The following is a 25,158-nucleotide window of genomic DNA, read 5'->3' on the forward strand; positions in this document are numbered from 1 at the left end:
TGACTTGTGGTTTTTTTTTCCTCCTTGTGTTTAATGGAGCAAGATGTATTCTTGTAAAAATTGATGTATAATTAGAAATAAATAAATAAATTAAAAAAAAAATGTAGACGCCTAGAGGTGCCTACATAACTAGAGCCTAGACCACATTTACAGGGGCACTTTAGAATGTCTAAGGCCGAAGTAGGCATGGCTAATGCCGGAAATGACCTTAGGCACCTCAATCTGGACCCATGGCCACGCCCCCCAGGACCACCCAGTTCCGCCTCTGTCATGCCCTGCCCCGCCCCCCAACTGGCATCCGCACTTCTAGGCTGGAAATGGGACATTCATAAATCTCCTGATTATTTTACAAAAGGCCCATTGAACACAGAGCCTTTTGTAAAATACATATAAGCCCCATTTCATATATCATGTCGAGGGAGGATTTGAGACATCCAGGTCAAGGCATGTCTGCTGAATGTGGAGCCTTTTTAAAAAAAAAAAATATCTAGATGGATGCTGGTAAATGAACAGTTATTTGCCAGCACATTCAGCAATGGCAGCAACTTTGAAAACTTATTAAAATCACTGCTTCTGACGGCTTAGAACCCCTCAATCCTTGTGACTCCCTCCCATGACAATCATGGCCCTCTGATAGGCAAACCCCCCCCTCCCCTGATCTCAATCTTAGCTCTTAGTATGATATGGAACCCAGTTTCTTTTGCCCCATGTGTTCTGGATCCAAAATGGCACCTTCAAACCCCTAGTGATTGCTTCACAGTACTACCAAGGATTAAACTGCTTAATAAAGGGTATGTGCCCTTATTTGGGAGCTTGACCCCTAGCAGTAGCCCCATAAAACTACCTCTAGGGGACCAGAGGTGCCATGTTGAATCTCAGTGTATATTAGGGATGGGTAGTCATTTCAAATAAGTGTCATTTCCTTATGTACTATGGCCAGATTCAGTAAATGGCATTGAAAAGTAGGTGCTAGGAAAAATCAGCACTCAGCGCCATTCTATAGTGGTTCCCAACCATGTCCTGGAGGACCACCAGCCAGTCGGGTTTTTGGGATAGCCCTAATGAATATGCATGAGAGAGATTTACATATAATGGAGGTGACAGGCATGCAAATCTGCCCCATGCATATTCATTAGGGCTATCCCACAAAACCGACTGGCTGGTGAGCCTCCAGGACAGGGTTGGGAACCACTGCTGCAGAGGGTGTTCCAGGATGAGCGCTCTTTACAGAACTCTTTGCATTTTAAAAGTGGGGGGAGGGGAGGGGAGGGGGCTTCGTAGGGCTACTATATTTTTCTCTGGGAAACCCTGGACACCTGACCCCACCCCATTCCACCTCTAGCCCCACCCATTCCACCCAGCCCAGCCCATCCCCACCCCATTCCATCTCCAGTCCCGCTCCGTTCTGCCCCATGCCCTGCCCCGCCCCTAAAAAAATCTCATCTTTTCTTCCGGACAAGCTCCAGATGTGTCTGGAGGGCCTGGAGCATGCGCAGCTGTGCAGGCAGAGCTTGTCGGGGCTTTCCAAAACCAAGACAAATGTTGGGTTTTGGAAAGTCTGTCCGGCAGCCCAGACATGTCTGGGTTTTCTCGGTCGTTTGGTAACCCTAGGACTTCAGAATGGGGTAGAGAGGAGAAGAACATTTCGGCCCATGGGATCCCCCTGGAACAACTGATTTTTAAAAGGAGGGAGGGATGATAGATGGACCTGGGGGTAGAAGGGTTGACCTGGGGGTAGAGGTGAGGTAGGAATGGAGACAAGGAAGGACGAGGAAGGGAGAGATGCTGGATGGGAGGGCATTTAGTGGGTGGGAAAATTGGGAGAGGGGGCAGGGAGGAGAGGAATTGGGGGCCCCCTGCTTAATTTTTGCCCTGGGCCCCAGCATATCTAACATCGGCCCTACTTCAGGAGCCTAGAGCACTAAATTGTTTCTCCAAATTTGTGTCCATGGGAAAAGTAACTTGTTGGGTAAGATCCTAAGTAATTCAGAGTTTGCTCTAATTGCATCCATCTCATAAATACAGCTTATCTAACAATCTGTGCTTTTGCTTCCCACTTGTTTCCAACCTAGCCCTGATTGCCATCTCACTTTAATTCAGCTAATTAAAACCTCAGTTCTTGATGTAACTCACAGACCCTCTCAGCAGAGCCGTCCTTCCCTGGAACTTGCATTTGAGACCTTATCCCCAGTGTTCCAACAGCAGAGGTTTCCTCCCACCCCCCCAGATCCAGTGCATCTGATCTGCCAAACGAGTCGCTCAGCTCCTGTCAACTCTTGCCCTTGATTTTCAAAAAGAACAGCTTCAATGAAATCCAGATGGTCTAGGAATTTAGAATTCTTCTTTCTACCAGAGTTTCAAATCTTTCCATGCATCAGTAACATTTTAGGAACATGACCCGTACACATTCTTGAGTGCTTTAGGCCGATAAATCTTTAAAACATTATATTTGAAAAATAGAGAATTGGGGAAAAAAACATGACCTGCAGTAGATGTTTTGTTTTCCAGACACCTTCTTTTCATATTTTGGGGTCCTTTTACTAAGCTGCAGTAAACACTAACACGTGCTTACTGTAGCAAAAAGGGCTTATAGGTCATGCTCAAGGGTCCCCTGTTAATTTTTTTGCATGAGCCCCTTTTTCAAAGCAATTCCCTCCGTGGCAAATGCACTAAAGCCCATTCAATTCCTATGTTTCAAGTTTCAAGTTTATTTATAAATTTGATGAATGGCTTATCCATGATTTACTAAGCGAATTATAATAAGTTATAATAAACTTACTAATAAACATATAAATTAAAATTTAGTAAATGGGGGTATAAAAAACAGACACATGAACAAAGAAAACAAAAAATACGAGAGGATAAAGGGGAAAAGTTACATAGTTAATGTTTAGGAAAAAGAAAAGAGAGCCATCCAGGGAAAAAACATAAGGAGGGGGTAACTCAACTGCATTGCATTTGCTGCGAGAGAATCGTTACCGCAGCTTCGTAAAAAGGCCGCCTAATTTGTTTTTTAGCACTGATGTGGGTCTGGGGTAGACAGTGGTTATGTTCTGTAGTAACTGGTTAATGCAGCTACATTGTCGTGCGCTCACCAATTAGCGGGTGGTTAGTGTGTGAGCCCTTGCCATCTATATAATGGGTGGCAGAAGGGCTCGTGTACTTATGGCAAAATTAGCTTGCAGCTATTAATAAAAACAAATTTTATTTTCTTTGGCTGTGTTGTACTTGGAAGGAGGATCCTGGGGGGGGGGGTTATTTATTTTAGGGTGGGTTGTGTTGGGATAGGTGGGCTTTCTTATCTGTAGGGACGGGTTTTGTTATCCAAAAATGCTGAGCTTGTTTGTATTTGATTGGTTTCTTGTTTGATGGCTTTGTTGAACTCAATAAAATCTATTTGAATAATAAAAACAAATTTTAAAAAGCGGCCATTTTACCCTGGTGATAAAAATGGCCTTAGCATATGGGAATGACTCAATTAAAGATGCACTAAGCTCTAGTGTACTAGGGGTGTAGGGGTGGGAGTGGTCCACCCGGGGTGCAGACAGTGAGGGGGTGCTTGGAGTGGTCATGGGGCTGTGATCTGCGGTCTGCATACATGTGGCCATTGGCTCTGCAAGGTCTGGCTTGGGGTATCAAGTCAAAGTTAATTCTAATCAAATGTCTTATATGCACTGATAGTTTAAAACCAATAAAAGGGATCTCCTGCAACTTGCTTGTTGATCATTAGTTTGACATATATTCAAGTGGAAAAATCAGGCAACCATATTACTTTCTGCTTTTTGTGAAAACAAAGCCCTCAGGTGCAGTAAATTGGACTTTAATATTTCATTCATATACAGTATATAGGATTTATAACGCTGATTAAACTGAATTTTCATTGGACCAAAATTTGAAACTTGTATGGCTGCATGGGTTTACTCTAAGAGGTTGATATAAATGATTTATGTTCTTAATTTTGAAAGCTTGGCTTCTAAATTGGCTTCTTTGAAAATTTACTAGGGGTGAGGTCTTAAAGTACTTATTTTAGAAGCTCTGTTTGCAGTTTGGACACCTGAAAACTGGTTGTTTGCACACCCATATTGCATGAAGATTCAAATACCAAAAAAACTCTGTCATCTGGAGCACCACCTTCCAGCTCAGAAACTGCTGTGGCCACTTCAGCAAAAAGGCCCGTTACTCCGGGAAGGCCTCCACCTAAGTGGGAATTATCAAAGGATGAGCCTTACCTCTGAGTGGAGCAGGAAGAAAATGAGAATCATATGGGTTTCTTTGAGCGCTGAATCTTCACTGAGAGTGCGTGGGACTTTTACTTTTTAAAAAGGAAAATATTCTGCCATATTGCTGCTTAAATACATTGTTGATAAGCGGAAACCCCCCCAACAAATACCAATTTTATGAAGCCAGAAAACAAATGTCTAAAACTACAGTATATTCATATGGCAAGGTGGCATGGTCTGGCCATATTCTGAGCAGCACTAGGGAGGGACCAAAAGATGGATGTCCATCTCTGATTGCAAAAGGGGTTGTCCATGTCCATAAGATGGACATCTGTATTAAGACCTGGTATATGGCATGTCCAGGTTACAGAAAGGTTCTTTGATTGAGCAGTTCTCCACTGAATGTAGTAAGGGAAGTCACAGTAGAGATATTGTCCTTGTAGAGCTCACAATTAAAAAAACCAAATGAACAAACTTTACAAAAATTCTAAATATCGACCCCTATGACAAGATGTACATCCCGTCACCAGGAATAAGAGAAGAAGGCACCACTATTGGAAAACTAATATCGTAAATCAACCTGGGTCTAAAGTAGAGGTCTGCACGGGAACGGGGATCGCGGGAATCCCCCCTATCCCACGGGACTCCCACGGGGACCCCTCTCTGGCCCACGGGACTCCCACAGGGACCCCCCTCTAGCCAATGGGACTCCCACAGGGATGGAAGGTTTTGGAAGCAGGGTTCATCCATATAATATAATGGACACGTCAGCCTTAGTAAAAGAGGGGGTTTATAAGTTAATTACCTGAACAGAAAACAAAAAAAGGGTTCCACCAAAGAGATTCCACAAGGAAAACAGCAGCGCAAACACAAAAGAAACTGTGGAATTGATGATCCTGTCAGAAGTAATTGCTGCTTTTTATGGGGATGGGTGGGGATGGAGGTAATTCCTTGTGGGGATGGGTGGGGACAGAGAGGATCCTGATGGGGACGGGTGGGGACAGAGAGGATCCTGGTGGGGACGGGTGGGGACGGAGAGGATCCTGGTGGGGACGGGCGGGGATGGGTGGGATTTCTGTCCCCGCGCAACTCTCTAGTCTAAAGACTGGGAACAGGCCCCACAGAGACACTGATCGAGACTAATTTGCATATGGGAAATATAGCTGGATTTGTATGAATGGAAAGGCTTCCAGAAGAAGATAGAAAGAGACTGAAAATAGAAGTTGAGTCCTAGGGCATAAGAAAGGAGAAAGAAATTCCCTGACCTCTCCCAAAGAGGGGGTTGGGGGGGGGGGGTGGACAAAGGTTCACCCTGAGCAAGAAAGGGAGTCAAGACTAGGACACCAGGGGTTTTAGACCTGGGGAGTGAGTGTTAAAGCATTCAGAGGTGACCAGAGTGTGATCAAAGGGTTAACGTGTTCAGAGGTGACCACAGCATGGTCACAGGGCTAAAGTGTTCAAAGACGACCAGAGTGACTGGAAAGGATCAAAGTGACCAGACAGATCGGAAATGATGCGGAAAAATCCAAAGGACCAGAAGGAGGACTATGACCCAAGACAGCCAACACCACAACCCCACAATTTACAGGCTCTTAAATTTAACTAAATTTTCAGGGGTAAGTTAAACTGCAAAGTTTGGTGGGAAATAGGAGATAAAATTAGAAACGTATTTAAAGGTTAAGGCAGTATATCTCAAACTGTGTGCCTCCTGAGATTTCAGGTGTGCCGCGGTACACTGGGGGGGAGGAGAGGCGCCGGCGCCAGCTGACTGCCTACAGGACATGCCTCGTCAGTGGGCGCCAGCACCTATCTTTCTCTCTGACACTCTTCCCTTCTGCCCCCCCCACCGGTGTCTCAGGGCCTGCCTGGAGGGCCTTCACACACACGCGGATATCGGCATGATGATGTCACGCATGTGCGTGATGTCATCATTGCGATATCCGCGCACTTCCAGGTGCCTCGAGCCGCAGGCACTACCTTTTCTGTGCTGTGGCTCGAGAAAGTTTGCGGGACACTGGGTTAAGGTAATCCTCTGTACACTAATATCAAGTTGCAAATTTCTTATGGAGGCCGGCATTTGTGTGATGTATACCTTCATGGCACAGTGTAGTGTGGTAGTTAGAGCTGGAGTGGTAGAGTTCAAACCCTGTTCTGCTCCTTGTGACCCTGGGAAATTTACTTAACCTCCACTGCCCCAGGTTCATTAGACAGACTGTGAGCTTGCCGAGACAGATATGGAAAATGCTTGAGTACCTGATTGTAAAGTGCTTACTACATCTTAGTGGTATATCAAATCCCAATATAAAATATTAATTGAGAGACCAATGGACAGGGAGAATATTCTCATTTCAGTTGCTCTTTCTGTTTCATTTAATTTTGTTTTTATTTCATGCTGTTTCCTTGTAACATACAGGGATTAGGGGCCCATTTGCTAAATCACAGTAAGGTTATTGACAAAATTAATGCACATTGATGGCAAAATGTAACCTACTTTAGTGGCAAAAAACCTCAACCTTTAAAAGAACGTTAAAAGTGTCATCTGCTCAGGGCAGCGTGTGGAGCAGTCTTTGGAAAGCTGCTTCTTTGGACCTTCGTTGTACTTGTTTCTTTGGCTGTACGCTTCTGTTTTATTTAGATACTGTTTGTTTCTGATTCTAGCCTAGTTCCTGTTTCCAGCAGTGTCCAGTCCAGGTCACAAGCACCTGGCAGAAACCGAAATATTAGCACATTCCATACTACCCAATCCAGGGCAAGAAGTGGCTTCCCCCATGTCTGTCTTAATAGCAGTGTTTGGACTCTTCCTCCAGGAACCTGTCCAACCCGTTTTTTAAAATCCAGCTACACTAACCGCTGTAAGCACCTCCACTGGCAATACATTCCAGAGCTTAACTATTCTCTGAATGAAAAAAATATTTTCTCCTATTGGTTTTAAAAGTATCTCCCTGTAACTTTGAGAGTTCCCTAGTCCTTGTCATTTTTTGACGGAGTCAAAACATCGATCCACTTGTACCCGTTCTACGCAACTCAGGATTCTGTAGACTTCAATCATATCTCCCCTCAGCCGTCTCTTTTCCAACCTGTACAGCCCTAAACTCTTTAGTTTTTCCTCATACGAGAGGAGTTCCATCCCCTTTATCATTGTGGTTGCTCTTCTCGGAACCTTTTCTAATTCCGCTTTATCATTTTTGGATAAAGGCGGGATATAAATAATAAAGTTTACAAGCTAACTTTGAAGAGGCAGCAATTGTACACCAGCACACGTACATATGTAAGTGCTACTTTCCTTTATAGAATGTTAGCATTACAGGCTCAATATGGGCCTATCAATCAGCCGTGAGTACTTATGCCAGCCATACAGCTGCTGTAATTGTAGCACCTAAATTCCGGAACTATCCCCTTGATTCTATAAAGATTGCCCAAATTCGTGCACCATAATTTGGGCACGGTCCTGAGATGTGCCATTTAAACGGCAATAATTAGGATTTGCACACTATTCTAATAGGCATGGCACCTAAATCTAATAGCATGTAACTCAAAAGGGGGGTAAATCTCAACTTTCCTGTCAGTGCTTGAGTGCTGTTTGGCTCAGGCACTGACAGGAAATTTGGCATTTAAAAAAAAAAAGATGCTGTGGAATGTTATGCAGAATCAACCGATTGGCCACTGAGCCTGAACTTCCTGTCTGTGACTCTAGCCAATTAGAATCACTGTTTCTTTGACACAATAAAAGACAGTACTCAGACCCAGAAAGAAGGGATTGCAGCAGGCAATCCATTTTCAATTTATTTTGAGCAGCTTATAGTGATTCTGGCACATAGTGATAAAAAAAGGGGCAACTTTCAGGACCGAAAGAGGATTTTTCTAGAAGGTTCTTTTTTTTCATCCTTTTTTTTTTTTTTTTTAACTAGATGAGGTCCCTGCAGCCAGCGCCATGTGGATTTTGTCTACTAGCAATCAAAGTATTTTTAGTTTTAAAGGAAGTTTAACAGGAAGTCTCTAGGTTTTTATGATGATTGTATCTGTCCAAGTTTTGTTTATAAATTCTGCTTACATTTATTTATACAGCTGCATGGATGGATTAGATAGCAGACACTCCTTTCCTTTGCATTTTTTTTTTGGTCTGGCAGTTTTCTCTTACTCCATAGGGCTTCCAGCACAATCAGAACAGGCGCCTTCGTTCACAGCTCACCAGGAATTTTCCCCTGTTTTGATATTGCTCTCCCAACTGAGTCTAGACATCGTAGTGATGGTACTCAGACCCAAGCTACAACTCATGATTCCCTCCAGAACCTGGTTGACACGATGTCTAGGTCTGGCCACTAGGAGTCACTTTTGAGGAATGGCTGAGACTTCCACTCTTAGGACTTCTGAGAGTTGCCCTCTCAGAGAGCAGAGGTTTGGTCTGAGAATCAACCCAATTCCTTTGCTTTGGCAGCACATTTGACAAAGGTATGGAAGAGTTACAAATGTTGATTATGCAAGCTACAATGCGTTTTTCACCTATAGCGGTTTTAGGAAACTTAAATCTTTGTCTGGAAGATATAAGAGCATTTTTAGACTTCTTGGATGCATTACGTTTGTGATTAGTAAATGTTTGCAAGACACATGGGTGGATATCAATTGCGGTAGCTACGTTAGCAGTGTCAGTTGATACTTTAGGTACAGCATTAATAGAAATTTGGTCAGCTTCAACAGTAGTTTGGTTTGATCATTATCTATTAGATTTTACATTACATTTGGTAATGGAGGGGAGAAGGGTAAGAGATAATGGATCACAGAGACAACTGTAATTGTAATTTCGTAAACCGTATAGTTATTATGCGGTTTATACATTTTTAAATAAATTGAGAGGGATAAATGCAGACTAACTTCAGAATTCAGGAGCCCGAAAATTAAGAGACAAGGAAGAAGGATCAGTAGAGTTCAAGTTTCATTAAAATTTGATTGAATGCTTATCAATAATTCTAAGCGATTTACAAGTTTAAAAAATAGGGGATACAATATTATCGATAAATAAAATCACATGTACAAAACAGAACAAAAAATAACTACACTTCTTCCTCGGTATTCACGGGGGTTAGGTGCAGAGCTGGACCGCGAAGTGTGAAAAATCGTGAATAACTTCTGGGCCAGCTCTGACCCAGTCCCGCCTCCCTCATGCATCCCCAGAACCTTACCTGGTGGTCTGGCGGTGAAGCGGGGCAGGAGCAATCTTCCTATGCTCCTGCCCTGTGCTGAGCCATCATCAGAATGACTGCCGTGAGTTCCCATTGTAGTCTCGAGATTATAACAGGAACTCACAGCAGCCATTTTGATGATGGCTCTGCACAGGGCAGGAGCATAGGAAGATTGCTTCACCGCTAGAACACCAGGTAAGGTTCTGAGGAGGCTTAGACGGCTTAAAAATAGCCCAAAAATGAAAATAGTTTTTTTTTTTGCAAAAAATCATGAATAACCAAATCTGTGGATACTGAAATCGCAGATTCGGAGGGAGAAGTGTAACCAATAACAAAAGGAGAGAGGGAGGAACTATAATTTTTAATAGGATAGAAAACATGGAAGGTAATAACATCAGGAAGGGGAAAAAAAGAAAGAGCAATAAAAATAAATTAAAAAAAAAGAAAGAGGACCAAGTTTAAAATCATGATTACGATTGCCGATCAACTGACTTATTAGTGTCCAAAAGTGTCTCTGAAGAGAAAGCTCTTCAGTGAACATTTAAATCTTTCTAATAAGGATTCCTCTCGTAAGTAGATAGGTAGTAAGTTCCAGATTTGAAAGGCTGTAACCGAAAAAATATCTAGTGCGTCTAGTGTTAATAACTTTCAAAAAGGGGATGGATAATAAGTGTTGTTCATTTGATCTCAGGGATTTTAGAGTATTGTAAGGAATTAATAATTTATCTAGGCATATTTGAAGGTCCTCGCAAATGATTGAGAAGAAGCATGACCGAGGTATTAGATGAGATAGCTTCTTTGAAACTGCGGAAAATATCAAGGACGGTGTCAGGTCAAAAGCGCGCTGGGACAAAGGCGTGCACAGCCAATTGAGCGCAGCACGGAGGTGCACGCCGTAGAAAATTACTGTTTTTAGGGCTCCGACCGGGGGGGGGGGCCTACTTAATAGAGATTGCGCCGCGTTGTGGGGGCGTTGTGGGGGGTTTGGGGGGTTGTAACCCCCCACATTTTACTTCACTTTTTCCCTGTTTTTAGCGAAAAAGTTAAGTTTACAGTAAAATGTGGAGGGTTACAACCCCCCCAAACCCCCACAACGCTGGCTCGATCTCTATTAAGTAAACTGGGGGGCTCCCTAATAAAAACCCCCGTCGGAGTCCCTAAAAACTATAATTTTCTTCGGCGCGCGCCTCCATCTTGCGCTCAGTTGTCGGCGCGCGCCTTTGTCTTTCGAGGGATTGTCTATGAACCATCAATTACAGAGACTCCACTCGGTTTAAGTTTCAAGTTTAATTAATTTTAATATACCGACCCTCAATGTGCACCTGGATGGTTTACAATGCTAAAAATGAAAGGTTAAAATAAATTTTTGTAAGGGGGAAAGTTAATAATTACATCATTAAAAACAAATTAATTAAAGGGAAAGAGGGAGGATAAAACACCAGGAATGGGGATCGCTTTTTAAAAGCGGTTTATGTTTATTTTGCAACTGTTGGAAAGGAAATATTTAGACGCTATGGTTTGCTTCTTGGAATAAGAACGTTTTTAGTTTAGTCTTGAATTTGTCGAGTGAATTTTCGAGGCGGAGTTGAGGTGGCATGGCGTTCCATAAAGTTGGAGCTACAACGGAAAAGTTAGTTTTCCTAGTGTAGTAGAATTCTTTGATGGAAGGTATGGTCAGTAAATTCTGATCAGCCGATCTAAGGGTCTGGGGAGGGCAAAAGGGGATGATGAGTTTATCAAGGAAAGATGGGGAGACGCGAAAGTTTGATTTTTAAAGACCAGCATTAAACTTTTATAGGTGATGCGGTGGGTGTTGGGTAGCCAGTGAGCTTCTCGCCAAAGAGGAGTAAAATGATCGTATTTCTCAGCCTCATAGATAAGTTTGATTGCCGTATTTTTGAGCAAGCAAGCTGGAACATCTGTGGCAGGAATTGAAAGATTCTATTAAAGGAGTTCAAGTTCAAGTTTATTTGATAAATCGCCTATATAAAATATTCTAAGCGATGTACAATTTAAAAACAGCTTATGGGGGAACAGACAATCTTAAAACAAATTTTAAAACGTTAGTTTAAAAAACAAATATTATTAAAACACATAAGGTTTCTTTATGCATGTGGTTTAGTGACAAACAAGATACACAAGGAAAAAGGGGGAAAAGTTACAATTATCTCGGTCTGGAAAAACATAAAAAGGGTAGAAACACAAGAAGGGGGGGAAAGAAAAAGAAAGGGAAAAAAATGCAGAAGACAGATTAACAGAGGATTAGAGAGGGAAAGAAATGTTTCTATCATCAAATTAATTGGGGATTGTGGAGATAATGTGCAGGAACAGGTATTTATTAAACACCTTTCCTAGGCACCAACTCAGTCCCATTAAATGAAGGGGGAATTGAGGTCTAATGACTATGCTTGATTCTCTGAGGATACTGCAGGAAGGTTCTTAAAAGCTTAGGGGGTGAGAACTCAGGGAAGAATTTATCTTTAAAATTGCAGAATCTCGGCATATGATATAGCAACACAATAGACAAAACCATGTCATTGAATAGTAAGTCTATCATCTCTTTTACCACCTCTACTCTGAATTCATGGTCCCCTCTATACCTTACTTGGTGGGGTAAAGCCGAAGCCATTAAGATGGTCCTAGCTCCTAAATTAAACTATAAAATTGCAGAATTTGGTTTGTTTCGATTTGATATATTGTCTCAGCTGAGTGAAGATACAGGGGAAATGTCTCTGGTTTTGGTTGACTGTATTTGGGATAGATTTGCTCATGTGTCTTTATGAAAGGTCACTGAGTGGGTAAAGAACTTTGCAAATGGACATTGTCCATTAGTTCATTGTCCAGCGTATTTATTTAAAGAGATACCAGAGAGTATACTGCAGTGACTGACAATGCTGGTAAATAAATCCTTAGAGCATGGCTACTTAGCTTCCAAATAGAGACAAATTATGGTGTCCTCTCTTATGAAAGGAGAGAATTTAGATCCTATGGCTATTCCATCTATCATCCAATCACATATATTTCAATCTGTGAAGGTTATGGAGGTGGCAGTACAAACACTTGAAGAATTATGGTATGTTAGATGGGACACAGTCAGGATTTCATAGCCAACATGGCACTGAGGGCCTTGTCTGTCGGGGATGACATCATCAGTAACGTGACAGAGTGAAATCCCTGACGGACAAGGCCAAGCAGCCTGTTTAGAGTGCTGCCAGCATGATGCTGCTTCGGTTGAAGGTAGGGCTCACTCATGGTCGGCGGGGAGGGAAGGATGGAGGGCGACTGCACGACTGGGGGGGGGGGTGCGGCCGAGTTGAAGAGTTGCTGGCGAATCCCGGGACTAGAGCTTGTTTTTGGGTAGGGCTTATATTAAGACCTACCCCGAAAATGATGCTAGGGTTTATTTTCAGGGTAAGTCTTACAACTACTCGCCTACTCCAGATGAACATTTATGTCTGCCCATCTGTATCGACTCCTCTCCAATTCAAACAGATAGTAAAGTTAAACTTCTCGGAGTCATTCTAGACAAGGACCTCACCTTTCATCAACAAGTTAGTGCAGTTATGCAGAAATGTTTTCACAAGCTTAGGCTCATCCGTTCTATTTCTTCTTTTCTTGATCCCTCCTCAATTAATATCCTGATTCACTCCCTAGTAATCTCAACTATAGATTACTGTAATTCCCTTTATCAAGGCCTAACGCAGAAATAAATCCGCCATCTACAACTATTGCAAAACACTGCTGTTAAACTAATCTATCAAGCAAAAAAATTTGACCATGTCACCCTTCTTCTCCTCAAAGCACATTGGCTACCTATCACTCATCGTCTCTCCTATAAAATACTCCTCCTCACTTTTAAAACAAAAAACTCTAACCAACCAGCGTTCATAGATAAACTTTGATCCCTTACTCATTCTCTAGGACCCTCCGATCAAATAATCAAAATTTACTCTCTATACCATCAATATGGGAACTATTCTACGATACTCCTCGCAAATCCATCCCCCTCTCTATGGAATGCCCTCCCATTAGACTTTTGGTTAGAGAACTCGCTTGAAAAATTTAAAGCCAAACTTAAAACTTTCCTCTTTAAAGATGCCTTTACTCTTTAATATCAGCTTTCGTCTCTTAATCCCTTGATCTTAGTGAAGCTTTGAAACATCTAAAGCTTCCTCTGAAGTGATTCCCATCCTAATGTTTTTGCCACTCCCCATTTACCGTCCTTTTTTATTAATTGTACTTCGATGTATTTTAAACAACCTTTCCCTCCCCTATTTTTCTTCCGTTTCATGTACGTTAATCTGAATTTGTCTAGTACTTTTAATATTTGATAAAATATTGCTTTTATTTACCTATTTTAATTGTTTCTCATAATCTTTTTACATTGTACACCATCTAGACATTTGTTATGATAGATGGTATATCAAAAATAAAGAAACTTGTAACTTGTAACTTGATTTTCAGGGAAACACGGTATGTACAGTAACTGCAATATGTTATAGTTTTGTAAACCGTTTGATAAAGACTTGTTTATCTTGCAGCTGTTTGACGTTTTATACTTTTATACTCTGCCTTGAATGTATAATTAAATGGATTAGAATTGTTCAGATTTAATTACATTTTCACTGAGCTGTCAGGCTGGCCCAGCTCCTCTTCTTTATTAGATTTTTAAAGAATGGTTTAATGGTTTATTTATATTCTGCCTTAACCAAGGCGCATTATAATAAAACACACATACCTAAAACAAACAAAATTACAATTACACAGTGGTTCCCATTTACCTGTGTCAGGCCTCTCAAATCACATGACTTCATATATATTGTTTTGATAGAATTACCCCACTTTTGAGATTGTTGCATTGGCTTCCAATTATTGCACGAGTAGAGTTTAAAATCTATACTCTAATATGTAGAATATTGTTTGGCTTATTGTTTATTGAAAGCTTCTATACCACTACTAATGACTGGGGAGTCAATTCAGAGCGGGCTACATGAGCTTCTGTAAAGGTGTTACAATACAGAGTTAGCGTTTTCTGAGATGGTTTTCAATATAGACACATTTATACCATAATCAATCATCCTACTTATATACACATATAATATTAGTATTGTGTATTATGTTCATACTAAATCCTACTTATTTGCACACATAATACCTGTATCATGTTCTGTGTTCATCTTAGATTTACATATATCCTGATAATTCTAGTTATCTGTACTTTGTTTCTCATATCCTCAGCACCATCCTACTTAGGCTGTATTACATATTTCTTGGAGAAAAAGACTTGTAGATCTTCCAGAAATCTAACCCCCTTCTTTCCTAATCCAAAATTGTTTCATTCAAAAAGACTTTTTACTTTCTTACCAAGCTGTGCATATCTGGAACTCAATTATTTTTGCTATAAGGAAAATAAGATCCTATTTTTTATTTAGAAAATCTTTAAAGTCTGTTTATTGGTCTGACTGATTGGTTTTCTTTTACTCTGATATCCACATTGAACTTTATGGCATTTGCGACGTATAAGACCATTTTTTATTTGTATACGTATCAAATAACATTTTTTTTCAGTTCTTCCAGCCAACACTGTAAAATTGTCATTGTTCTGTATTGATCGTTTCACTTTTACTCACTGATTTGTTCTTTTCTAAAATATTCAATAAAAATTTATGAACACATACAAAAAAAACCCAACCCAATATAGATAGGACCTAAAGTTAGACGTCCTTTACAGAATTTACCCCTCAGGGAATAATTTGAAATGTCCAGTTCTATTTGAAGTGGACGGCAGACACAGTAATGTTTAAAAAATATCGGGGGCTCGAAAATATAGTCATTCTGACAATGGTAGCTCATTGACTGGTGAGTCCAAGGCCATGCGTTTTATTGAAGGCTTCTCGAGAGTAGGTCATCACCCGCTGAAGTTCTGAGAAGCTGATTGAATCTTTATCAAGATTTTAAGCTGTATCCATACAGGCAATACACTTGATATAGGTAATTTATGCTGAAACACGGCTGTGTCAGGTTGCTTTGACTGTTACATTTGGGACATCAATAAAGTCTGTCATGTTTTGGAACTTTGGTCTCCTCAGTCTCTTCTCCTTGGTTGTTCCTCTTCCCAGCTCTTCCTATGTGTTAACATCTGCGGGGTTGGGTTCTTTTGTATGATAACAGTATTTCACCATCAAGGCTTTGACTGTCTACTGATTCCAAAATGCCAAACTCCTTATGTATCAAATCTGATTCCAAATTGCTGGGCTCATTGCTTTCCTAATGTTTAGCACCTATAATAACTATAGTTGTTTCGTCTCTTATATAGGCTTTTACTACCAGTTATTATCAAGAGTCACTAAAGTTCACAAAATGTTAATGACAGATGCACTGAATGCCAACAGACAATTAATGCAAAATATAGCTAATGAGTTGCAAAATTATGCAAATCAGCTCATTACATATGAGTGCAGAGTAAAATACCATGTGCTTAAAACATTAACGTAGAATCATTAATATGAGAAACGCAGTTATTCCTTAGGGAGGCGTAGCCAAGTTTCTGTACACTAATATTGGCTTTAATGAGCTAAGTGCCACAATAAAATGAAGTTCACATGATTTACATGTCTTTTAACATGGGCCATTAACGTGCATTAACAGCCCGTGTTATTTCTCTTAAGTGCATCAATCTCTTTCTCTTTAGGTCTTCGTTCTGTTGGCATGAACTATATATTGATGAACTGGGGTGCTTCAAATGAACTGCCGGCAGTCATATAGAAACAAAAGGTATCTATTAAAAAGAGAAAATGAAACTGTTCCATCTGCTCTCTCCTCACTCCTCGCTCCCAGCGTTTCCTTTCATATCACTGATACTGAGAAGGCTTTTACACAGACAGGCCACATTCATCTTGCTTGAAAGCAATATTAAGAAAATGGACGAACTCCGGGAATCCAAAACCATCTCAATGGTGTGATATGAAATGAATGATCGGCCTGCAATGAAAGACAAGGCCTAGCGCTGGCTCTTTCTCTGCTGGAGGTTTAGATCGTATATCTATGTTTGTCAAAAAGCAGTGAAAAAAACCTCATCTGGTGTGCTTGGGGGCCTTTGAATCATGTGCAAGACACTCAATTATTCCTACTATTTATTTTGGAGTCAAGAATTATGGCAAAACCTTATAGTTTTGGAAGCTTTTAACATTTCACAGCCGTTTAACTGTCAAATGCAAGTTAGCAAAGCAGTGGAAATTCACAGGTGCTGATGCAGGAAGCCGTGGCTTAGGGCTCTGCATTAAAGCTCAGCATAGAGTGTATTAACACATGCATAACTGAAAGTATTGTTCCACAATGCGGGAAGTGAATTGAATGCATATGAGCTGTGCACAAAAAAAAAACAACTTGTGCTAATGTGGGAGAGCCCAAAGATGTCTCTAAACTAAGTCAATGACTCATATTGAAAAGAGAAAGGGATCTCAGCAACCTTACAGAGAATCCTATTGGATAATATCATATTTCCCCATATATAGGCCACGGCCTATGTATGGGTTTTGCAAGCCGGTCCAGCGGGTGCGGCTTGCATATCTGGGGCGGCCTATACAGCATTTTAAAATCATCCCCCACCCTCCCTTATGTCCCTTCCCCAGGGCAGGATTAATTCGTCAAGGGCCCCTAGGCACACAAGTACACTGGGCCCCTCTGCCCCGCCCCACCCCATCATGCGCCCAGGCGGAAACAGGAAGCTGCGTCAGAGGGAAGCTTTGGGCAAGCAGCACCGCTTGCACAATTACAGTTCCCGTTGCCGTTCTTTCCCGCGTTGCTTGCTTGTCTTACTTTCCGTCGATGGGGGGGGGGGCCGTGTTGCCTATCGGGGTGGGGCCCACATTGCCGATCGGGGGGCCCGCATTGCCAATTGATGCTGGAGGGGGCCATCGCTGTTTGGAAAAAACAGTGTTGATGCCCTCCTTCTTCGGGCCCCCCCCCTGACCATTTCGGGCCCTAGGCACGTGCCTACTTGGCCTATTGGTTAATCCTGCCCTGAGTGGAGGGCTATGAGGGGGTGATGAAAAGTTCTGAGCCCAACCAACCAACTTCCTAAATTCTGAGCATTATTTTGCCACCCCCACGAGAACTGATGGCAAAGCCATCCAGGAAGCAGCGCGGGGGCCGGCCTGCAGATGCAAAGATCGCTGGTGGCGCGATTTGAGGAGGCCGCCGCCAGCAAGGGAGGGAGGGCGGAGGGATGATTTTTAAAATGCTGTATAGGCTGCCCAGTTACTGGTAGATAAGCCGCGGCTACTAAAATGGGGTGGCTTATCTACCAATTTTTAAACTCATATAGGCATTTTTTTGCGGCCTATACAGCGGGGTGCGGCCTATATGTGGGGACATATGGTAATGCCTGTATATTTCAGGGTTCAGTTTATCTTCATTGGGGGCACTTTATGTTTAAATCTCTTTATTAAAGGGCCATAAGTCAACAGCAAACAAATACTGTATATAAATGTACAAAAACAATCCTCAGTCACAACTTAACAGCAACCAACCCCTCCTCCCCTTCCCACCCATCCCGGGAGCAGCAGCAGCAAGTACATAGACCGGGGACGTCCCCTTCAAGGAACATAGGAACAGAAAACACTGGGGGCACTTTAAACTAAATAGCACCTTTTCCTCCTTATGTACATGGCCTCCATGTTCTCCTATCCTATTATTCTGTTTCTCCTCCCCTAAACTCCTGTCTTGAACTGTTCGTCTGTTAATGTAAATGTATATTTAGTACGGATTTTGGTTTGTATATCCCATAATTTTCTAATTTCACTATTGTATGCTGCTTAGAAATAGGATAAGCGGGGTAACAAATTTGAATAAACTTGAAACTTCTAAAGTTGTTGATCTAATAAGGAAAAATTTGAAAAAAAATGAGATATTTTGAAAACAGCCGATGAGTTTTGGGGATCGATGAATGACAGCGGAACATAAGAACATAAGAAGTTGCCTTTGCCGAGGCAGACCAGATTCTGGTCCATCTTGCCCAGCGGTCCGCTCCCGCGGCGGCCCATCAGGCCTGAACAGTGTCCCTGACTAATTTTGTACTGCCTCTAATCCTATCCCTATAACCTACCTCTACTCCTATCTGTACCCCTCAATCCCTTGGTCTTCCAGTATACAGACATTATTAACCAATAGGATGTCTCAATCTGTCCTCCTTACTTCCATTACTTTCAAGAGCAATAAATCCCGAATGTCTCAATCTGTCCTTTTCTGAAGCCATATGGTAACCCTATTATATTGTGACATTCGAACAAAGTGTACTTAGGCCTAAATGTTTTTATTCAGACAGCCAAGTAGCAGTTAGACTAGAAGTAAGTGTAATTTGAGAAGACATAATACTTGGTAAGTTTTTCCTCTCTCGTACCTGCCATGGGCAAAATAAATCAAAGTAAACCTTCCTTGCTTTTTCATGTACTTAATTCTATAAATTTCAGCCAGGTATATTTTAGAATTTGTGTCACATACATATTTCGCTCCTTGGGGGGTTCCCCTTTGTTTTTAAAATTCATTTGTTAAATTCATCAGATGATCCATTCCAGTTTGCCCTTTGTTACAGATTCTTCAGTACTTTGCTGTGTGGTCGCAACGAGCAGATTGTAAAAGCATTACTTTCCTTCCTCTGTATCCAAAACAAGTCAAAAATCTGTAACAAATATTCCCTGAGAGGCCGTACGTATTCCTGGTATGCAAAGTTTTAACAAAAGCTCTTCTGATCTATTGTGTAATCCCGTGGAGGGCCGAAATGCCTGACCTTGTAACTCTCCAGGGTCTGACCCTGGTGAACCAAAGTGCACCAAGAGTGTGTCCCATCATGGCTTACCACACAAAAGGGTTTGATTTTCAGCATCGGGAGAACAATTTGAAAAGCCGTTTCTGTCTGTAAAGGAGGACTTTACGTGGGAAAACAGGTGCTTCTATAATGACCCTTTCAGCGTACAAGTGAATTTATTCACATAGGCCTAGATTCTATAAGTGACATCTAAATTTAGGCACCTGGATCGGCTTAATTTTCTTAATTGACTTAATCAGCACTGATAATTGAAAGCATCATGAAAAAAGAATTACACTCTCTTTTATAAAATTGTAGTGGTAACAGCTCCGATGCTCATAGGAATTCAGTTGAGCACTGGAGCTAAAAACTGCGCCACGGTTTTATAAAAAGGGGAGGTTAATTAGCTGGTAGGCACCTCCCAGCAAGTGGGTGAGAGGGTTTTGTGGATTAGGTGCCAGATTTTAAGAAAAGATGGGACTGGCATGTGGGATCTCTTCATGGAGGTAGTTAGGGGGTGGGCCATTAGTGTGGGTAGACTAGATGGGCCGTGGCCCTTTTCTGCCGTCATGTTCTATGTTTCAGGTTGGTGGAGATTGTCCTTGTTAAAATCAGCTGGGGGAACTCTCACTGGACCCTACATGTTCCTCCAGCTGTTGCCCCATCTCCCTCCTCCCCTGATCCAAGCTACTTGAATGTACTGTTCACCGCTTAGACTTTCTTTCATCTCGAGCTATTCTTGACCCAGGTTTTTGCCCACTGCATTCCACTGAAAGTGCCCTTGCTAAAGTCTCCAATGATCTTTTCCTGGCTAGATCTGAAGGCCTCTACTCTATCCTCGTCTTTCTCGATCTATCTGCTGCCTTTGACATTGTTGATCACCATTGTTGATCACTCCTCGATATGATGTCCTCACTGGGATTCCAGGGCTTTCTTCTTCTCTCTCCCATTGCACTTTCAGTGGTGGATCTTCCTCCATCGCCATCCCACTATGCCGTCTTGATGTCGCCTTGAGCCTGAATAGGTATGCGCGATGCACAAATAGAAGATTAGATTAGACCAGTGGTTCCCAAACCTGTCCTGGGGGACCCCCAGCCAGTCAGGTTTTCAAGATATCCCTAATGAATATGCATGAGAGAGATTTGCATACCTGTCACTTCCATTATATGCAAATCTCTCTCATGCATATTCATTAGGGATATCTTGAAAACCTGACTGGCTGGGGGTCCCCCAGGACAGGTTTGGGAACCACTGGATTAGACTATCAGTCAGTGTATCTCAAGACTCTGTTTTGGGACCTCCCCTTTTCCCCATCTATACCCACTTCTTTGGTGCATTGATCTACTTTCCTGATTTTCAGTATCAGCTCTATGCCGATGACTCCCAGATCTACCTCTCCACACCAGATATCTCTACAGCAGGGGTAGGGAATTCCGGTCCTCGAGAGCCGTATTCCAGTCGGGTTTTCAGGATTTCCCCAATGAATATGCATTGAAAGCAGTGCATGCACATAGATCTCGTGCATATTCATTGGGGAAATCCTGAAAACCCAACTGGAATACGGCTCTCGAGGACCGGAGTTCACTACCCCTGCTCTACAGGAATCCAGGCCTGAGTTTCAGCCTGCCTGTCCAACATTGCCACCTGGCTGTCTCACCTCCATCTAAAACTGAATATGGCTAATCCCGAGTTCCTTATCATTCCACTTAAACCCATCTCCCCCTCTCCCTCCATTCTTTATTTTTGTGGACAACACTCTCCTCTTTCCCGTCTCATCAACTTGCAACCTCAGGCTCATCTTAGACTCCTCTCTCTCCTCCACTCAGATTCAACAAACTGCTAAAGCCTGTCATTTCTACCAATATTTGACCTCTCCTTTCTGAGCACATTACCAAAATCTTTATCCACATTCTCATCACTTCTTGCTTAGATTTCTGCTTCTCTCAGATCTTCCTCTCAACCATCTCTCTCCCCTTCAATCCATTCAAAATTCTGCTGAACAACTTATTCTGCCAGAGCCACCATACTCACATTACCCTTCTCAAGTCACTTCATTGGTTTCCCATCCGTTTCCGAATACAGTTCAAAGTCCTCTTACTGATTTACAAGTGCTCTACACCCCTCAATATTTCTCCTCACTTATCTCCCCCTATGCTCCCCCCTTTGAGTTCCGTTTATCGTGTAGGTCCCTCTTATCCCTCTTTCTCCTCCACTGCCAGCTCCAGACTCCGTCCCTTCTACCTTGCTGCACAGTATGCCTGGAACAACAGACTGCCACTCACCACACTATACCTATATCCATCCTATCATTCTCTCTGCAAGAACCTTCCCAACCCCTATCTGTCCCATTTGTTCTGTCTATCTGCCTAATCATATTGTAAGCTCTTCAGAGCAGGGACCGTCTATTATGTGTCAAATGTACAGCACTGCATATGCCTTTTAGCACTATAGAAATGATAAATAATAGTAGTAATTGTACAGTTCGGTTCTTCTACCACGCCTAACCATTTCTCTTCATTCTTCTTATTCTCTTCATTATTCCGACTTGGCCATGGAGTTAAAAAAAATAAATGTAAGTTTTTAGGATTAGATGTCCTTCATTCCCTTAAACAGGAGACTTCTGCAGGTCTTTCATCTCTCTGCACTTCCCTCAGAACTAAAAGACAGAAGGCAAGAGCCCTTCAAAGACCTTTGCAGCCCTCTTTTATACATGTGTTGCACTGCCATCTGCTGGTGGAGCAAAACTATTCTAATATTATTTGCCAGCTACAGGGCAACAAACATGGCAATGTTCTGAAAGCATAGACAAAATCTATCCTTCTCAGGCTTTCTACAGGGATATCAGTTATCTTACTGTTCTAGCATTTCTTTTCTGTGAGGACATAGATATTGTTACCATATGTACGTTCCAAATCTATTTGGCCTTCTCCCCACACATGTGCTATTTACACATGAGCTAAGTTTGAAAAATATATACAAAGTGAGAACTAGCTTCACCTCATTTTTCCAGGATTTAGATTCTGTATATTTTTCAAAATTTTTCAAACTTTCTCTTGGACCAGAGCTTCCTATAACAATCGAGTAATCATGATTTATTTGAGTGATTCCACATCTATCATTAACTTAGGAGCCAGCTGGACGTTTACTAGGCTGGAAAGAGCGCGTCTTTCACATATTTTCAAGAAATAAAGTTGGGATCAGCATAGGCACCTTTCATGCTCCGTGCCTGTCTTGGCATCCAGCGCGTCCTGTGGCAGCACGCTAAGAAATGTAAGGTTATGCATCTCGGTAGCAGAAATCCATGCAAACCTTACACCTTAAATGGAGAAACACTAGCTAGGACTTCAGAAAAAAGAGACTTGGGAGTAATCATCAGTGCAGACATGAAGGCCGCCAAACAAGTAGAGAAGGCCTCATCCAAAGCAAGGCAACTTATGGGATATATCAATAGAAGCTTCGTTAGCCGCAAACCTGAAGTCATAATGCCACTGTACAGAACCATGGTGAGACCTCATCTGGAATACTGTGTGCAATTCTGGAGGCCACATTACCATAAAGACGTGCTTAGAGTTGAGTCGGTTCAGCGGATGGCCACTAGGATGATCTCAGGGCTCAAGAGTCTCTCGTACGAAGAAAGACTAAACAAATTGCAGCTCTACACTCTAGAGCAGGGGTCTGCAACCTTTAAGACATAAAGAGCCACTTGGACCCGTTTTCGAAAAGAAAAAAAAACTTGGAGCCGCAAAACCATTATAAAACAAATCTAACACTGCATATATTGTTTCTTATCTTAATGCTATATACAGGATCACTAAATTGAAAATAAAATCATTTTTCCTACCTTTGCTATTTGGTGATTTCATGAGTCTCTGGTTGCACTTTCTTCTTCTGACTGTGCATCCAATCTTTCTTCCTTTCTTTCAGCCTCCTGTATGTTTCCTCTCCTCCAGACCTCATTCTCTCCCCCAACTTTTTCTTTCTGTCTCCCTGTTCCCCCTTCTTTCTGTCTCCGTGCCGTCCCCCAAGCCACTCGGTTTGCTGCTACCGCAATCGGGGAACAGCCCCCAAGCCACCGCCGTCCCAAGCTTTCCCTGCAGAAGTGTTGCGCTGACCAGCATTCCGCTCCCTGACGTCAATTCTGACGTAGGAGAGGAAGTTCCGGGCCAACAAGGCATTTCTCCTCATTCCATCCAGCCTGAGCCCCATCTCTCCTTGATCCAGCATTTCCCTTCTGTGTCTGTCAGAATTACCATTCCACCTATTTTCCAGCATCACCCTTCTTTGTGTCCATCTCACCTATATCCCTATCTCACCACTTTTTCAGAATCTTCATTTGTCTCTGTCCTTATCTTTACGCCATGTTCACCATTTGCCCTTTCAATGTCTTTATCTCCCCCCCCACACTTTTTCAGCATTACTTCTATGTCTCTATTTCACCTCCTCTTCATGTCCCCTCTGTATCTCTATCCTTATTCAGTAGGTCCTGCTTACTCTTTCTCTTCTTTGTGTCACTATCTCCATTTTCAGCTTTCCCCCCCTTTTCCTTTGTTAATGCACCCTGTAGCCAGAATCTTTCCACCCTCCCTCCACTCCGGCCCAGCCCAGTATGAAATATTTCCTTTTGTTCCCCTCCCCTCTCTCTTTCTCTCTCTCCTGCTCCCTCACCCACGAGTCCTGCATCTGGCCCTCTCCCTTCTACCTGCACCTGGCAACACCCCCCTGCTCCGCGGCTCTCTTCAGCAACTCGTCAGCATCAGTGATCAAGACAAGCTGCCGACATCGAGGCCTTCCCTCTACGAGTCCCGCCTTTGTGGAAAAAGGAAGTTGAAACAAGCGGGACTCGCAGAGGGTAGGCCCCGACGTCAGAAGCTTGTGTCGATCGCTGCTGCTGAGTTGCCGAAGAGAGCCGCGGAGCAGGGGATGTGGCCGGAAGCAGGTAGAAGGGAGAGGGAGATAGGAAGGCTGTAGATCTCCGGAGCATGACACCGACCCCGGCCAGGATGATTTCTTTTTCAGGCACCTTACAACTCCAGCGTCGCGGCGGGAAATAGCCATGCTGAGCAGTGAGCTCAGCACTACACAGATGAAAGCCTTGCTTGCTGATTGGTCCGGCGGCACGGCGGGGCGGGGCCGCCGGACCAATCAGCAAGCAAGGCTTTCATCTGTGTATGTGCTGAGCTCACTGCTCAGCATGGCTATTTCCCGCCGCGACGCCGGACTTGTAAGTGCCTGCGTGACACACTACCGGAGCCGCAGCAAAGGTGGAAAAGAGCCGCATGCGGCTCTGGAGCCGCAGGTTGCCGACCCCCGCTCTAGAGGAACGCAGGGAAAGGGGGGACATGATTGAGACATTTAAATACATCACGGGACGTGTCGAGGTGGAAGAAGACATCTTCTTTCTCAAAGGACCCTCGGTCACAAGGGGGCATCCGCTCAAACTCAGAGGAGGGAAATTTGATAGTGTCATAAGGAAGTATTTCTTCACAGAAAGGGTTGTAGATCACTGGAACAAGCTTCCAGAACAGGTGATCAAGGCCACCAGCGTGCTTGACTTTAAGAATAAATGGGACGTCCTAGTGGGATCCCTACGTGGGTCGAGTTAAGGAACTAGGTCATTAGTACTCAGACTTAATGGGGTGGGTCAGTAGAGTGGGCAGACTTGATGGGCTATAGCCCTTTTCTGCCGTCATCTTTCTATGTTTCTATGTATGCATTTACAAGATCAATTTTGAAACCACCCATTTTGCACCAATCCTCAAAGGGTTCCGTGGAGGAGCTTCTTACTGCGGGCTGGCGAGGCAAATGCTTCGACACTCATTCAGTTCCTATGAGCGTCAGAGCATTTACCTCCCCGTCCTGCGGGTAAGAAGCTCTTCTGCAGTGTAGTAAAACCCAGCGAAAGTGAACTACGCGTCAGAAGAACTTGTAGGCTATATTTATTTGTTAATTTTAAAAA

The 25,158-nt window shown here is 42.7% G+C and overlaps 1 protein-coding gene across 4 annotated transcripts in view; it reads left to right on the forward strand.

Annotated features, from left to right (window-relative positions):
• KANK4 (KN motif and ankyrin repeat domains 4) overlaps positions 1-25,158 on the forward strand; it is a 104,922-nt gene that overhangs the window by 16,436 nt on the left and 63,328 nt on the right. Inside the window, exons 1-2 of one of the 4 annotated variants that reach the window (XM_033917092.1) lie at positions 8,416-8,669; positions 16,089-16,171. The exons of 1 other annotated variant lie outside the window; for it this stretch is intronic. The gene's annotated coding sequence lies outside the window, so the exon portion shown is untranslated. Of the gene's footprint in view, positions 1-8,415; positions 8,670-16,088; positions 16,172-25,158 lie in introns of those variants that run through there. 2 more of the 4 variants (XM_033917090.1, XM_033917093.1) reach the window with 2 other exon arrangements.

The sequence above is a fragment of the Geotrypetes seraphini genome, chromosome 12, assembly GCF_902459505.1.
Source record: "Geotrypetes seraphini chromosome 12, aGeoSer1.1, whole genome shotgun sequence".
Taxonomy (NCBI): domain Eukaryota; kingdom Metazoa; phylum Chordata; class Amphibia; order Gymnophiona; family Dermophiidae; genus Geotrypetes; species Geotrypetes seraphini.